This window comes from Anopheles merus, chromosome 3R, assembly GCF_017562075.2.
Source record: "Anopheles merus strain MAF chromosome 3R, AmerM5.1, whole genome shotgun sequence".
NCBI classification, from domain to species: domain Eukaryota; kingdom Metazoa; phylum Arthropoda; class Insecta; order Diptera; family Culicidae; genus Anopheles; species Anopheles merus.
In genome coordinates this window covers 19,474,480-19,489,880 of record NC_054084.1, presented here as the reverse complement: position 1 = coordinate 19,489,880, position 15,401 = coordinate 19,474,480, and the positions used below count along the sequence as shown (strand labels likewise).

The 15,401-nt window shown below is 42.0% G+C and overlaps 1 protein-coding gene across 4 annotated transcripts in view; it reads left to right on the top strand.

Moving 5' to 3' along the window:
• Positions 1-1,645: 1,645 nt before the first annotated feature.
• The window catches only part of LOC121595242 (cGMP-dependent protein kinase, isozyme 2 forms cD4/T1/T3A/T3B), a 128,115-nt gene continuing 114,359 nt past the window's right edge, over positions 1,646-15,401 (top strand). The window contains exons 1-2 of one of the 4 annotated variants that reach the window (XM_041919050.1): positions 1,646-1,716; positions 13,700-14,673. The gene's annotated coding sequence lies outside the window, so the exon portion shown is untranslated. Of the gene's footprint in view, positions 1,876-2,786; positions 2,952-13,628; positions 14,674-15,401 lie in introns of those variants that run through there. The other 3 variants (XM_041919047.1, XM_041919048.1, XM_041919049.1) reach the window with 3 other exon arrangements.

Below are 15,401 nucleotides of genomic sequence, written 5' to 3'. Positions count from 1 at the left end.
TACGTTATTCTAGAGAACTCGGTTGCCAAAATCTCTAGACCACTTGAGAAAAATTCCTGTTTTACTTGTATCGAAAAAAATACCTGCTAACTATAAGACATACATTCAATAGTTGCCCGGCAACTAAAATTCAATAAGCAAATTCGGACTTAAAATTGATGCTAATTTGTTTATCAAAATGTTAACCAGCTGCTTTCAATTGTTTTCTATGTTCCACGTGTTTGTTAATGATCGTATTAGCCCTTTAAAATTAGCCTCATTTAAACGAATGCATAACATTCCTCCATGTTATTTGGTTTTCTGATGATTTATTTTTCGATGATGATAAGATATGAGTATGGGATTAATGTATTTCTTTCATAACGCCAGTATTGGTAGTATTTAAATGTTTCCTATTTTAGCACTAAAGGATCCGTAGAAAGTTATGAATACATGAAAATATTGTAATGTAATAATATTGTTATCTAAGGAATTTGAATCACATGTATAAGTAGATTAAAAATTGCCACGCTTTTTTCTGTTTCATCAACCGATTTCTTACATTTAGGTTCAAATTTATCAGATAAATAATATTGAGTAAATATTAGAGTTAACATACCCACTAACGTTTTCTATCCTAAATTACAAAAGAAGTCTAAATTTCTTGTTATGTGTCATGATTTTTGTTTTCAAATCATAGAACTATGCAAACATTGACTAAATGCAAAAAGGAGCGAAAAGAGTGTTGAAGTAGTTACAGACAAGTTTACTATAACGAGTAACGATCAATAAGAAGATGCAATAACTTTTTTAGGATTTTTTTATTATTATAAAGCAATCAAGCAGAATGAATATTGCTGTTGATTGTTATTTTTATAAATATAAAAGCTATAATATAAATTTTCATTAGAATACTTTTTGCTCAAAATATAAAATAATTAATAAATTATTCATAAGATTTCAACACAAGCAATACATATTTGAACCGAACACGAAGGAAAAGGGAACGCCTCCGAATAATGACAAGAAAAAACACCCATCTACCGATAAAATATTCTTTACCCGCAACATGACTGTGTACCCACTCTTGTTCCGCACACTGTAACTGGCACGGTTATACTTTGGGGCACCATCTGCATGTACGAGCGAAGGGTCCAACTTACCCTCACACACACATACAAATATACAGAGCCGTTCACTGAAACCATCCCCCCAAAAACCACTTCACATACGCACGCACGTAGTGGTGGTGTAGCTGGCCGAGCTGGTTTAGCGTACAGGGTAGCTCGCACACTTTTCAACCCTCCAAGGGGGTCCTAAGCTGTAGATTTTTTTTTATCGAAAATTGTGCTTATCTCCAATTAATTATGAATTGATTAATTTATGCTTAAATATGAGTTAATTATAAATTCTATAATTGCTCGTGCCAACACATATTTGATATTATAAATCAATTGAAAAACAATAATTTTTCAAGTATTTCCTATTTCACAACGAATCGATACCATTGAAGTAACAACTAAAACATTTAGATATAAAATATAAACGATAATATAAAAAAGTTCTCAAATCTAATGAAAACGCATATACCCTGCCGGCACACCCTGTAATGCGCACCGGTGCGATCCGTGATTTACGCTTAGGGGGTCTGCTTCGGCGTGCGCGGCACTTCGGCGTTAAGTTGCGTGTTTTGTGTTGTTACTGGTGGCTGCTGCATGGCTGGTGCTGCCGCCGTCGGTAAATCCTGTGCTGCGTTCGAATCTTCTGCGCTCTAGCGCTCCAAAGTTATTGTACACCTTTTACATACCGGATTTGCGTGTGCGTACTGTTTTAGCAACAAAAAAAAAAGCGTGTGTAAATCTCGGACGAGCGCGTATATCGATCACAAGCACAAGGGTGAGTGAGTGAAAGTTTATCAGATCAGCGTGCGCGAGCGCGGCTGTGTGCGAGTGTGTGAGCAGCCAGACAGAAGGACAGAGAATATTCGGCGCTGATAACACACACGCCGTCCGTTCCATCTACTCGGTACATCACACATTCGCAGTACACAACTCAATTTGCTGCATTAGGTGGTACACGTTCTTCTTGTACGCACCCCGTTGTGGTGTCTGTTTTGCGTGTTTGTGTATGTGTGTATGCGTGTTTTAGGATTATTTTCTGTGCAACCGCTCAACAAATCAACCTAAAACCAGAGCATCAACATTCAATAATTTGTGCTGCAATTGTTTTTTTTGTTTGTTTGTTTGGGTGTTAACACTAATGCGCGCAACAACAAGTGCCGCGCCAATACCCATTCGCAGACACAGTGACACACACGCGAAAAAAAAGCTGTCATCTTGCGACACACAACCACAATGCCGATCGCCGCGAAACGCTTCGTTCTGTTCTGTGTGGTGTAGAAGGGGGGGGGGGGGCAGCAACACACAGCTGGCTAGGGATCGACACACTGGCAGCATTGATCTGCACGTGAGTGTGTGTGTGCGTGTTTGCTGCCTACATTGTGTGGTGGTGGCTTGCTGCGATCTCGCAGGCGAGCGCGCGCGCTGTTCTATTACCCGCGCGTCACGCATTCTTCTTCGGCACTCTGTCACTGTGTAATTCGCACACACAAATAAAAAACCGTTCCCTAGCGCTTACATGTGTGTGCATGCAAACGTGCGACAAAGTATGCCGGTGACCCATACCCGCGTTCACGTTGCGTTCTCTCTGTCTCTCTCTCTCTCTGCTCGCCCGTTGCTTTCTACGACGTGTGGACGACGACGACGACGACGCGGTTTTGTTGCTGCTGTTGTTGCTCTCAGTACTGAAGAAGCTTTCCTCCTGGCCACCAACCAACCGGAGTGGACGGATTGTGTGTGTGATCTTGTGGTGTGCAGCTAATAAAAACCGCGTGTGCAAACCACTTCTTTCCATTTCGTGTGACTGTGTGTGTGTGTGTGCGCGTTGGTTTTGCTGCATTCTGGTGCATAACGGTACAACCGGGTGGCGTGTGTGTGCATGTGTGTGTGTGTGTGTGTGTGTGTGTGTGGACAACAAGACAACCTGCAGCAGGCTGTGGGATGCTGCAAACCGGATCTTTTATCAGTCATTATCGGCGGGCGGCTGGTCTCTCCGGATGCAAGCTGGCGACACAACGGCGGTGTCCATCCCTTGTGTGTGTGTGTACGGTGTGTCAGTGTGTGAAGAGCGATTTTCTCGCATTCTGCTGCATTAGAGAAACAAGAAGATAGAAAAAATACACACATCAAAATCGATCAAACTTACAAGATAGCTTAAATAGATGTTTGCGTGAGTTGCGTGTTTTTTCCCTCATATATGATGTGACGTGTGTGTACTCTCTGTATTTTTAATTTCAAAAACGATCGTCGTGCCTTGAAACGACAACGGGATGATGATGCGTCCTGTTCTTCTTGGCTGTGGTGTGATGCGCGATCTCTAATGCCCACCGTGTGGGAGGACCGCTTGCTGTGCTTCTTTGTCTCCCGATCACTCCTCACAAGTGCCAAATCCGGCGGTGGTGGTGGTGGCAAAGGCGGCAGTGTGGCAGCTGTTTATTTATAGCACAACAAACATGGTTTAATGTGGCGCTGCTGTAGGGCGAGAAGATCCGTTTCCGTGGGGTTTGGCTTGCCCCCTCCCGCCCTGTGCCTGTGGTGCGCTTTGGCTAACCAAAACCGTTGCACAATTGGCGTAAATTGTACTTGAAACGACTGATAAAACACACTGACAGACAAGCACACACACATTCTCACACGAGCTGATCTGCGTGATGACAGATGGATTTCGATCGCAATGAGAGCGTGTGTGCGTTTTAGTAGCACAATAACACGACTCTTCTCCCCCCGATCGTAGTGGGCTGTGAGTGCGTGTTGATTTGACAGCGATTTGTTTACGTTTGTGCGGTTTCGGTGTTTTGGCTGCCCTCCCCTGCTCTCTCTCTGTCTCAGCACGGAACTGGGAGAGGGGTGTAGTTTTTGTGGGTCGTTTTTTTCCGTTTTGCTGCTTAAATCGTTGCAACACGATTGTGCATCGTGTTTGCACCCGGACACTTCGCTAATGCCGGCTGTTTAGATTGGTTCGCAACGTTCGCAAGTACTGCCGGAGCACGTGGGTAGTAGCTAGCTGCTGCAAGAGCGTGGTGTGGCGTTAAAATGGCGTTCAAATGAGGGTCTATATTTGTGCGCTCGTGCACTATCCATTCGACAGAGGGAACAACCGGAGATGGTGCAGCGAAGATAAGGGACACATACAGAAGGTAAGCAAGTTCGCAGATAAATAGTTAATGTTAAGTTTTGTTTATTTAATATTATATTTTTTCTTTATTGTTTTCTTTTTTCCCTTAAACAATCACTTGTTTTGTTGGGACTGTTCTTCAATGAGCCGGTCTCATTGTACAGTCGTCAACTCGTACGACTTAACAACATGCCCATCATGGGTTCAAATCCCAAATAGACCGTGCCGCCATATGTAGGACTGACTATCCTGCTATGGGGGGAAATCAATAAGTCACTGAAAGCCAACCCCACAAGTGTGTTGGCAGGCCTTGACCGTCATCGGTTGTTGAGCCAAAAAAAAAAAAAAAAAAAAAGAAGAAGAAGTTCTTCAATTAATAAACAATAAAATCATTCGCATTAAATTTGTCGACACACAACTGCCAGCACTCTCTTACCTTGGTAGTAGTGTCTGCTCAATGACACACTTTTCCTTTTATTGCACATCGCCGTCCCTTATCGCCTCGTGTCCTTCCACCGGGGGCGAAATATGTTTAATTTTCTGTCAAATTACTCAACTCTTTTCCAATGGCGATTCAGTTCTTCCTTTCGTCCGTGTGCAGTTTTGTCATCTTCTCTTCCACGGGAACGCTTTATGACAGGCTAACGCTTTCGGGTGGCTGGGTGGAAGGTGGCCCCGTGGCCAGTGTAGTAAATGCCGCTGTATGCCGATTATGGCCACAAACAAGACGCGGCTGCATACATGGACAACAGCCGTGGTGGTGGGCTGTGCAGGCCAAGGCTTTTTATCTGGCTGGAGCCAAGAGGGCAATGTTGTGTGTGTGTGTGTTTTTTATGTTGCTGATCGCTGAAATCTGAACGGATGGAGGAAGATGATTCTGAGGGAAGGATTTCGCACGGTTTTTTGAAAGGTGCACGTTCCTTTCTTGCAAAAGCGTGTTGAAGATTGTTGGATTAAGATTGTGACTATTGATTGTGGAATTGGGAACGTGGTTATGATCGTATATTTAGGCGGAGGTACAAAATTAAATAAATTTTTGGAAGAAGGTTTCAAGCTCGTTAGTTTTAATAAATATGTGTTGAGACCCCTACTTGAACGCTTTACACTACAGCGATGCAGATTCCGTCGTTTATATCAATTTAAAACTAATGAATGTAATGCAATTGACTGGAATTCAATTGTATTTATATTCAATGTCGTTTTTGTCCAGGGGTCTCCAAACTTTTCAGTTCGCGGGCCACATTGCTTCACATATAATGGTGTTGAGGGCCATCTTTCCGTCGTCTGTAACTAATGCGAACGTTTAAATTTCGTCTTTATTGGAAAATACTAACATGATATACAAAACTATAGCTATCTATAGCTTTCTAATATTTAAGCTTGGTCTACGTCTCTGAATAGCAACAATTACATTTTCTTTAAAAATAGTCACAATAATTAACTATTTCTTTTAACCCTAACAAAGCCGCCAAGGGCCGCATAATAGGCTCCCGAGGGCCACATGCGGCCCGTGGGCCGTAGTTTGGAGACCCCTGTTCTAGTCTCATGTGAGACATCCTGTAAAAAAACTATTGAAACAAAAAAAGTTTATAAAACCGTATAAAAGAGTTATTTTTATTAAATGAAATAATAAAAACCACTCAACAAGTATATAGCAATGTATAGATTTCCTCTAGATGTAGAGATTTGAGTATCTTAATTGCAAATTTATTAATTTGTCAAAGAAGCTGATTTACCTTACACCATTTTCGAACCCAAAAAACAATGTTTTGCTGCTTTTAAACATTGTTCAACTGTAGGTTCTATCTGCAGATAACTGATATCTATCTGCAGCACCTTAACATTTTTGAGTAAGCCTCAAAAAAGGTTTATGGAGCCATCCGGAGTCGACCGAAGTCGTCTGGAGTCGGAGTAGTAGGAAATCGTCCGGAGTCAGCCGGAGTAGGCCGGAGTCGCCCAGAGTCGTATGGATCGGGAATTAGACGTAGTCAGAGTCGTCCGAAGACGGCCGAAACATTTTGTTTGTTGTCAGGCATTTCATGTCGTGTTGTGTTTTTCCTCTTTCGCTTTGCTCGTGCACTAACTCATTATCTCATTATCACTAGCTTATCAAGCACTCAAAACTAGTTCTCAAACGCGTGCAGACCCGACTCAAGTCAACTCCGACTCTGTTCGACTCCGACCGATTCCAGCCGACTCCGGATAACTCCAGCCGTCTCCAACTCCGGACAACTCCGAATGACTTCGGACATTTTCAAATAACTCCGACCTCTGACCACACCGGGCGTGCGGTTTGGTATGGAATGTTGACATGAAGACAGCCGTCTTCTAGCAAATATCGTAGAACCCTTCATTATCAAAAATTCAGACTTACACGGATACCAAAGGCAACAAAATTTATAGCGTAATAACGATATTATCCTGGATTGAACGGGAGTTTGTTAAAATACAATTTTCTACTATTCAGGCCTTTTCTTTTTCCTGCCAACAAGCTGAAATTTCAGCCTGTCGCTGAAATAATATTTATCATTCGGGTTGTATCCATGTGACAGTTACCATTGCTTGGCATAATATTTATCATTCAGCAATAAAGTTATGTAAATAAATAAAGACTGAAAATTTGAGGCTAGTTCTTTGCGTACTTTTGTGTGTTGACATGATTTAAGCCTAAAAGTGTCGAACTCAATATAAAACAGCTGGCTCAGAGAAAAAAGCCCTTAATCTCAGTTTGAAACGACTTCTGGATGGTTCAATAGGCCTGTGATGAAATCTGCATTAAAAGACAATATTAAGGACTTCATGATCGTGCTCTTTTATTCACTGTGAAAATACTCAATTAAAAAAAAATCCTGTAGTGTAATGTGTATGTTATGTAAGTTAGATTCAATATTTTCTCCTAATTCTTTTGAAGCTCAAGATGTGAAATGATAATTATTACAAACTATTACTTGTTTAATTGATTTTGCTTTATTTTGTTATCACATGTAATGAAAGCCTTAATTTTAGATGCTTATTCAATTGTTGCTGTCAAAGCAAACTCACCAACGATCTGCCAACATCATGCTACGGATGTAGGCATGAGTTGCAAATATCGTCCAAAATAACACTGCGTCATTCACACTCTCACGGGTCTGTATCGTCTCGACCTCCCTCCGTGTCTTATCAATTATGGCTATTTTATTTTTTCATTCACCCACTGCCGCACTGCCATCGAATCCGTCACTCCGATTTTGCTATCGCTGACATTTCATCGCAAAAAAGTTACCTTCCGCTTGAACGTCATTGAGCTTTATAGGCCAACCAACCCCACTGCCCACCCAAAAAAGAAAATTATGTTGATCGATTGTTTAGCGGTGGGTGTCAGTGGGTGAGAGCAAAATTAGCTTATCAGCTCATTACCAAAATAGCAACCCTCAACTCAAGTGGAATTAATTAAAGAAAGATTGCTCAGAAGATTTCAGAACTTTGACGGCTTGAAAGATCTTACCTGTTAGTGGGACAAACCACACCAAACACCGGCACCGATTCCGATCAATCATTCAAAAGGGGCAAGCTCTGATACACGTTGCGTTGTATCGCTGTTAGCTTTTATGTATGTTTCACTCAACGTGCCGTTAAACGGTGATGTAATGGTCTCGTGTACACCGATGCTCTAGCATCAGGACAGTTTGCTGGCTCGTTGCTTCGTGCTGCAATCACGGGGAGAGGGATGAAGGGTGATTATAGCAATTTCCCACCAATTTCCTTCCAACCGCGCCAGCAGCCCTCAACCAGCGGCGGGAGGGGGTTGGCTGCCTGTTGATTGCATTTTACCCTCGAGCAGGCTCGCCACTCTGGCGATGTGTTGCACCCATTGCCGGTCGGTATCTATTTTTATCCTTATCGTGCGTGTATCGAGCACCAGACGGCCGGCAAGACATCATCATCATCGCCCCTGTTCGTTATCGATGGTTCTGGCGAACGTAAACGTTAGGTTAATGAACACCCAAGCTGCAGCTGGACGGACGGACGAACGGTTGGAGCGATTCAGACGAGCTGCGAGCGGCGAACGTTTTCCTTATCGCTGCTGCGGGGATTGGGCGACTAATCAGAGGCGTTACTGCGGATAGGATGAAATCAATGCTGGATGCCGACACTTTGAAGTTGCTGATTGGAATGTTTGTGCGAAATTTGTGCACAGGTAATAAAGTATCAACAGGAATGGGAAAGTTTGGCTGTTTTGAAGAACAATTACGCGTTTGCGATAAGAACGATATTGCGCTCGCTTGTTCAAGCTTTTAGGTGAAGGTCACTACAAAGAACGCGTGTTCGGAGTGACATCATCCGAGTTTGGGGCATCGAATGAATGTGGATCTTGTTCAAGATCATCAGCAAGCAACAGGAGGGACTGACTGACTGACTGATCGTGTGCGGTGTGGTGATGCGAACCTCCAACGTCCATTTTGCGCACCGCGCCTGAAAGGTAAACAGTGTAAATTTGTTTGTAAAATTCATGTAAAGTAGACACTGCACCGCAGCGTATCGGGTGTTTGCATGTGTAAACTATCGTGTCCACCTACCTGATGACCCTCGACAGGGATAGGGCGTGCCGCTGAGTGTTTGTGACCGTGAACTGTTTTCTTCCTTCCTTCGGGCTTGGAAAGCAGATTGTTTAGCCGAGGGAAGAATATTCATTACTCCGCGGGCTAAATAAACGAACTTCCTATTTAACAGAATTCAATGTTTAGTGGATACGTTTCCGACATATGATTGTGGTCATTGTGGTTTGGATAAACATGAATAATATGGTTGAACGTACTATTAATGAAAGAATTCTATAAATTTTAGCAATACTTCGCATTTTGATTCTCAAATTACTTCAGACACGTCTGGCATTGGCTAAAACACATACAAATAGCCTTGACATGCTAATAATCTTCCTCGCATGTATATGTTTATCACATGATAGTACACCATTACATGACATAAACCTGGTAATAGCACAAATTGTCGTGAAAGTAGCCATAAAAAGTTATATAGACAATCAAATTCAGATAAGACATCGCAGGTTATCTTGAAAAATAATGTAAGACGTGTACAGCATTAGACCGTTAACAACTTAATGCAACCAATTAGTCATGTTACCACAGGCGTTGTCATTCAACTATGAACTGGATGAACAATAACTGAAGAGTGAAATTAAGGTTCAAAATTCTTGGTGGAGAAGCTAGAGCATTCAACAAGACTGTTCGCTTTACTTACCGAAGAATTGTTGATGTTTGTAACAGACTCCCAGTCATCTCTTTAACCAGAGTTTAACCAGTCAACGTCAACCTATTGGCGCTTGTTTATAGAAGAATACTCAAAGATGGACTTGAGAAATATCTTGACTAACAGGCAAGATAAGGAAATGATGTATGCAGATGGACAACAGCCTGTGGAAACGTGTCCAAAAGACATTTGTCATTAAAACAGTCACGTATTGATGTTGTATATTCAAAGTAATGAATGGCTCAAAGCGAAATAACTGTTTTGTTTTATTGAGGAAAAAAACTCTTTTAATAATCAATGTGATGTCAATATTATTTAGAATTTCGCTTATATTTATTTTATTTAAGAAAATGGAAATTTTCAGCTTTTATGATGTTCCCTTTTTATTGAGTTTTGGTAATTTAATTGTTGAAATCTTTTCTTGCAATTTAATACAGGCGTCACGAGGTAGGTCTCGGACGGGAATTGAACTACGGATCTAGGCTTCACAAAGGCCACACGTTTATAACTAGACCATCCGATCATTCTCGGTTAGATGAGTTAAAATTCGTATTTAAAATGGATGCAGTATCAATGTTTTTGATACTGATTTGTTTTTGGTCAGATAATCAGATAATATTAAAAATAAGTTCATTGTTTGATTGATGAAAAAATGATTTATGAAAAATATTTTAAAGTTTTCAAAGTTGAAATGAAATTTACAAAAAATCATGCTATTTAGAAAATTTTACCAAATCAAAAAGCTCACCGTCTCAACCGTGTCACCAGAGCAGTTCGCTACAAAATTTATGCAAATGCAAATGTTAGCCCCTTAATTTAGTAATTAAAATGACGTTATTCAAACTGCGCCCGTCACACTCACAATGCCAAGTTGCAAAAGACGTACAAAATAATGATCACACCATTAGAGCATCGCTAGTGTCTCACCCCTTGCCTTTAGCACGTTGCTGATGCACCCGACAATGATGCACCCCCCCCCCCTGAAATACCACTCCACTCCATCACGGTGGCAGTCGTCGACACGGGGTACACAGTCATCTTTGCTTTCTATTTTTAGCCTTCGCTGGAACATCGAATCACCAATTTGCATTCACAAGACGCCAGGCAGCAGGACTGTCCCGGTCGATCGGTCGGTCGGCTGCAGCCATCCCAGTTTCGGGTGCCACATTTTCAAATTCCACTGACGTAAAAGGCATCACAGTGAAATGTTTCCTTCCTCCACGGGGCAACAGATCGCACCGGAAAAAAGAAGAAGAAGAACTGGCTCCACACTGACCGGGCAAGCCGGCTATGCTAATTTATGTAGATAAACAAACGAACGGCCTGCAACCCCGGGGTGGGAGATGAAATGACATTGGAACGAAATAAAATATAAAAAAAAGATCCAATACACAAACACACTTGCATGAATAATATGTATCACAATGAGAAGATGGGACTGCGTTTTTTTGCGTTTTCTTTACGCGGATTCATCGCTCTGTGGTGGCCGATGTCTTGAATTGTGTATGTCTGGACAGTAAACACTATTCTAACGCCGCACTGTCGAAAAGACGGGGAATATGTTTGTGTGCTTCCCCGGATCGTCACAGGCTCGTTGTATATTATTTTTGTAGTCTAAGATCACCATTGCGACCCTTGTGGGGGTGAGTTATTGAGCATCTCGAGAGTGAGTTTACAATTTTGTTAACAATAAATGTGCCTCAGACAGAGCAAAGGTTTTGGGTTTTTGTTCATTCAAACGCCGAGCTCAAAACAGGTTCGCGGTGGTGTGCATCTTTGAATCTATGAAACGAATTAAGGAATGTGGTTAATTTGCATTTGCAAATAAAAACAGACGAAAGAAAGGGGCAAACGGGACGGTTGTGAAATAAATTTTTAAAAAGCGTCTTATCTTACCGCGTAGCATCACCAGGGGACACATGAGACAAATTTAGATTCGTAGACGAGTGCCTTTTATTTATAAACGTTGGGACGATGGGTTATTCTTAAATAAATCCCGCAAGGCTTTTTCGGACTGTATTATTTTAATTGATGAATTTTAACCTATTTTTAATTCATTCGAGCTTTAATTTAGTCAATAATTTAATTTGTGTTTTTTCTTGTTTTCTTTTTCCTTCCAGATTTATGCAACACGCATCGGAACGGGGGTTCACTTGGCCCCTCCAATGGTGAAAATAAACACCACGCGGCGGTCAATGCCAAGGCGCGCTTGCTGCCGGGTTGAATAAATACACACAATAAGGCGAGGGTTTCTTTTTCATTTGCAATGTGATCGTAAGAACATGTTGCCTTACGATCTTAGCGGGCCTTTTGCCAATTTTGCTTGCCGCTGCTGTTTTGTTTGTTTGAAGAGACGGTTAATTCGCACCCCACCGTTTGCCAGCACAACAACAGTTGCAAGCACCGTAAAGATGGTGTGCGTTTGGGTTGTTTGGTTCTGCAAGAGTAGGTAAATTTTGTCGCGTGTAATACGAGCGGGACCATGGTCGACGTTTTCAATGCGCAGGGCGCAGGGAAACAAATAGTAAAAAAAAAACGGATTGGTTTGCATAAAACAAAAACACGCCAATAACTGTCTATGAAGTGTTTTACCGTTTTCAAACTGTTGACGATTGTATAGCAAAGCTTTTTTATGTAATTTTGTGGATCTTATTGAACCCACGGCAATGTTAAAATACGATTTTGTGCTTTTATTTAATTATTTATTTTAGTCGTCATATTTTTTTCATGATTTCATATAGAATAAGCGGTACAGATTCATGATGATGATAACTTATATTTTACTCTAATTGCAATGCTAAAGTTAAAATAATCTTCGAAAATTGACAAATTGCAATGAACATTAATTGAACTGTAACTAGCATAATAATTTAATATGTAAATTATTCATAATAAATTATATGCATTTGTGTCAACGATTGAGTGAACAACTGTTCATTTTAGTGATGGGCATACTGAATCAGAATGAGTGAGTGAGTGAAGAGTTCACAGTAAATCGGTTGAACTAACATTACGAGGAGTTGATTTTATTCATTTGCAATATAGTGATTCATGCCGAATATTAACTCATTGACAGTTTGATGAATCAGCTGAGAGTCGTGAGTTCAATAAAGGTTTTAAGCATACATTTTGATCAATGATTCAACTCTTCACGTTCACTAGTAGTAATTCACTCAGAGTGAATCGAATGATTCAGGAGATAAGTGATTCTTTCGCGTGTTAAATCTCGGTAACTGGTTTAACTGTTCATTCTGATTTGCAACTTAATTACAAAAATATGCATGACTTAGACATTGAAACATCATTGTTACTTATTTTCTCTGAATAAAGTGGAGTGGCCTTTAAGATATTTAATTAATTGTGATTAGAGTCCTACAATTCTTGTTTTGTTATAAAAAAAAACTATATTTTGCTCTAGGTGGCTCCAAACAATTCATATATTTCATAGAACTTCCACACATTTTCGCTATTGGTTTAACAATTTGGCTCTTCAAGTGAAATTTTACGAGCATTGTTGTAGAATTTAGCTCTTTCGGTCATAAAGTTTGCCGATCGCTGCTCCAGGCCATCCTTTACAGGGTTTACCTAGCCAATCGTAAATACTCATTCGGCATAAGCATTTTTGATCGCAAAATTCTTGTTTGCCAAATTCTTCATAACAATCTTGTTTCTTAAAATTCCTGGTCCCGAAAAGCTTGTTTGCCAAATTCTTGCTTGCAAAATTATTGGTCGTAAAAATCTTGGGCGCTAATTTATGGGGTAATGAAGAAGGACCGGGTCTACCAAAGAATCAACTGAAAAGAACGAAAGAATCGCGATTCACGATCATTTCGTCTAGATGAATGAACTAGCATGTTCGCGTTCATGAAAATGAACCGTAATGTCCAAGCCTAAATGGCATCATGAACAATCACTAACTTCAATTAAAATGTTATGTATCTTCTGTATTACGCCTTTAAGGGTTACTAATACTTTGCATCTCTTCGTCACTAGCTAAGTGGATCTTCATTAGATGTTGTTGTGCGCATAGCCAAATAGTATCTTAGGTAGACACTTCGACTCAAGTGTCATCGCACTTGTCACAACAATTAAGCCCGGTTATAACCTTCTCTTAATGACAATTAAATTAAACAACTTAAAACAAATTAAAACAATTCCATTTCCAGCCTTCCGGACACCAATGCACGTCGCGTTAACTGACAGACACATTCCCATCTTGTTCCTCTATCTTCTCCAGACACAGGAGCTGTGCGCTGCTTCCTATCAGTTAAATTAACCTCCACCGCCGCCGCACCGCAGCAGTAATTCAAGTGGTACAACTGCGTGAGTGAATGAAAAGCAAAAAATATTTACATCAACACACATCTACGGAAAGAAAGGTGCGTTCTTCTTTAGCCCAGCTCGCGATCGCGTCGTTTGTTTGTGCATTTTTTTCGTTCATCTTAAACGCCGTCTCTTGGGCGAGTCGCGAGTCTTGCCTGTTGGTGGTGTGTGCCGCTATCAGCAGCTAACAACAACCGTGTTAGAGAGGCGTAGTGAAGTAGCGTGTGTTGTGGTTGTCGTCGCCCCGCGTACACAGCAGTGTAGAGTGTGTGCCCCGCGCTGCGCCCCGCCGAGAGTGTGATTTTGTGTGCGGGTTGGTTTATTTTTTCACAAAAAAGTCAAGTGTTTGAGCTTATGATTAGTGAAGTGTGCGAAGCGCGCGTCCGTAACTGCGTTGGTGCTGGTGTGTAGGATCGCTCGCGTGTGTGTGTGTGTGTTAGAGAGTGATAATAGGGCGTACGTGTGTGTGTGCGCGCCTGTACCAAGTTCTCAATTAAGTCGATTCGGAATCGAAGTGGTGGTGGTGGTTGTTCCTTTCGCGCGTTGGTGGTGCCGCAGGGCAAGAAACGGCGCGTGGTTTCGCAGGCACAAAATAAAGGGAAGAGCTCCCAATCGACGATCGAATCAAGTGCGCCGGCGGCTCAACGACAGCAGCGCGCGCGAGACCACCAACAACAACACGCGACGCGATCCCCTTCCTTCGTCGTGGGGTTCCGTGTACATCGATTCGTCGTCGTCGACGAAACTGTTGGACCCGGGCCCCGCTTGGTTGGTTTGGTATTGTGTGTTCGCGCGGGCATTGTTAAAAACAAGTCCGCGATATTTCAGCAATTTCAGTGCGTTCCGAACGCTCCTCCAGCGCAGGACCAGTTCTCTCTTTCGGAAGTGGTACGTACCGGGTGTTACTGCAATAGGGTGGAGAGGTGTTGATCCCCCCTGGGTGTTCTTGTGGTGCTGGTGCTGGTGACGTTTGTGCTCTGTTCTTGAGGTTTTTGAGCGGTGGGCTTTGGAGTAGGATGTGAGGTCAGCTGCGATGAAGTACACCCAGTGCAAGTCCTAATCTTAAATCCAAAGCTCTCGAAAGTAAGGTGGCGTACTGGGTGTGAAGGTTGCTACTCCCATCGGCACGATGGGACGGCTTGTGAGACCCGGATCAATCAGAACCCCTGATCGATGGTGGATGTTATGAAATCAATTGAATGTGTGTACAGTGGCCCACATTTGCTTACAGTGGGCGCCTCCAACAGTGTCGTTTGGTGCATTGATTCTATTGAAGATCGCTGTCCAGTTTTATTGGTTTGTGGGGATAGCAAGTGTTGATGGTTACATCTATATGGTTGACTAATATACGTGAAATGAAATGAAATGATGATGATGATCATCCCCCATCGTAGGCCCAAATTGGCAATCGAATAGGGATGGTTGGGTGGGGAAAGTTTGTGATACGACGACTTCAAAGGGTGCAAACGTTCGCCAGTGCAGTGTTCCTACCGCACGCTGCCCCGGGGAACCGGATTGGAACGGTGCCAAACGTTTGGACAAACAGGAGCGCGCGTTCCCTTATAAAGCAAGGTCGTGGCAAGGTGGCAAATAAACGAAGTTGCCACCTTTTTGCC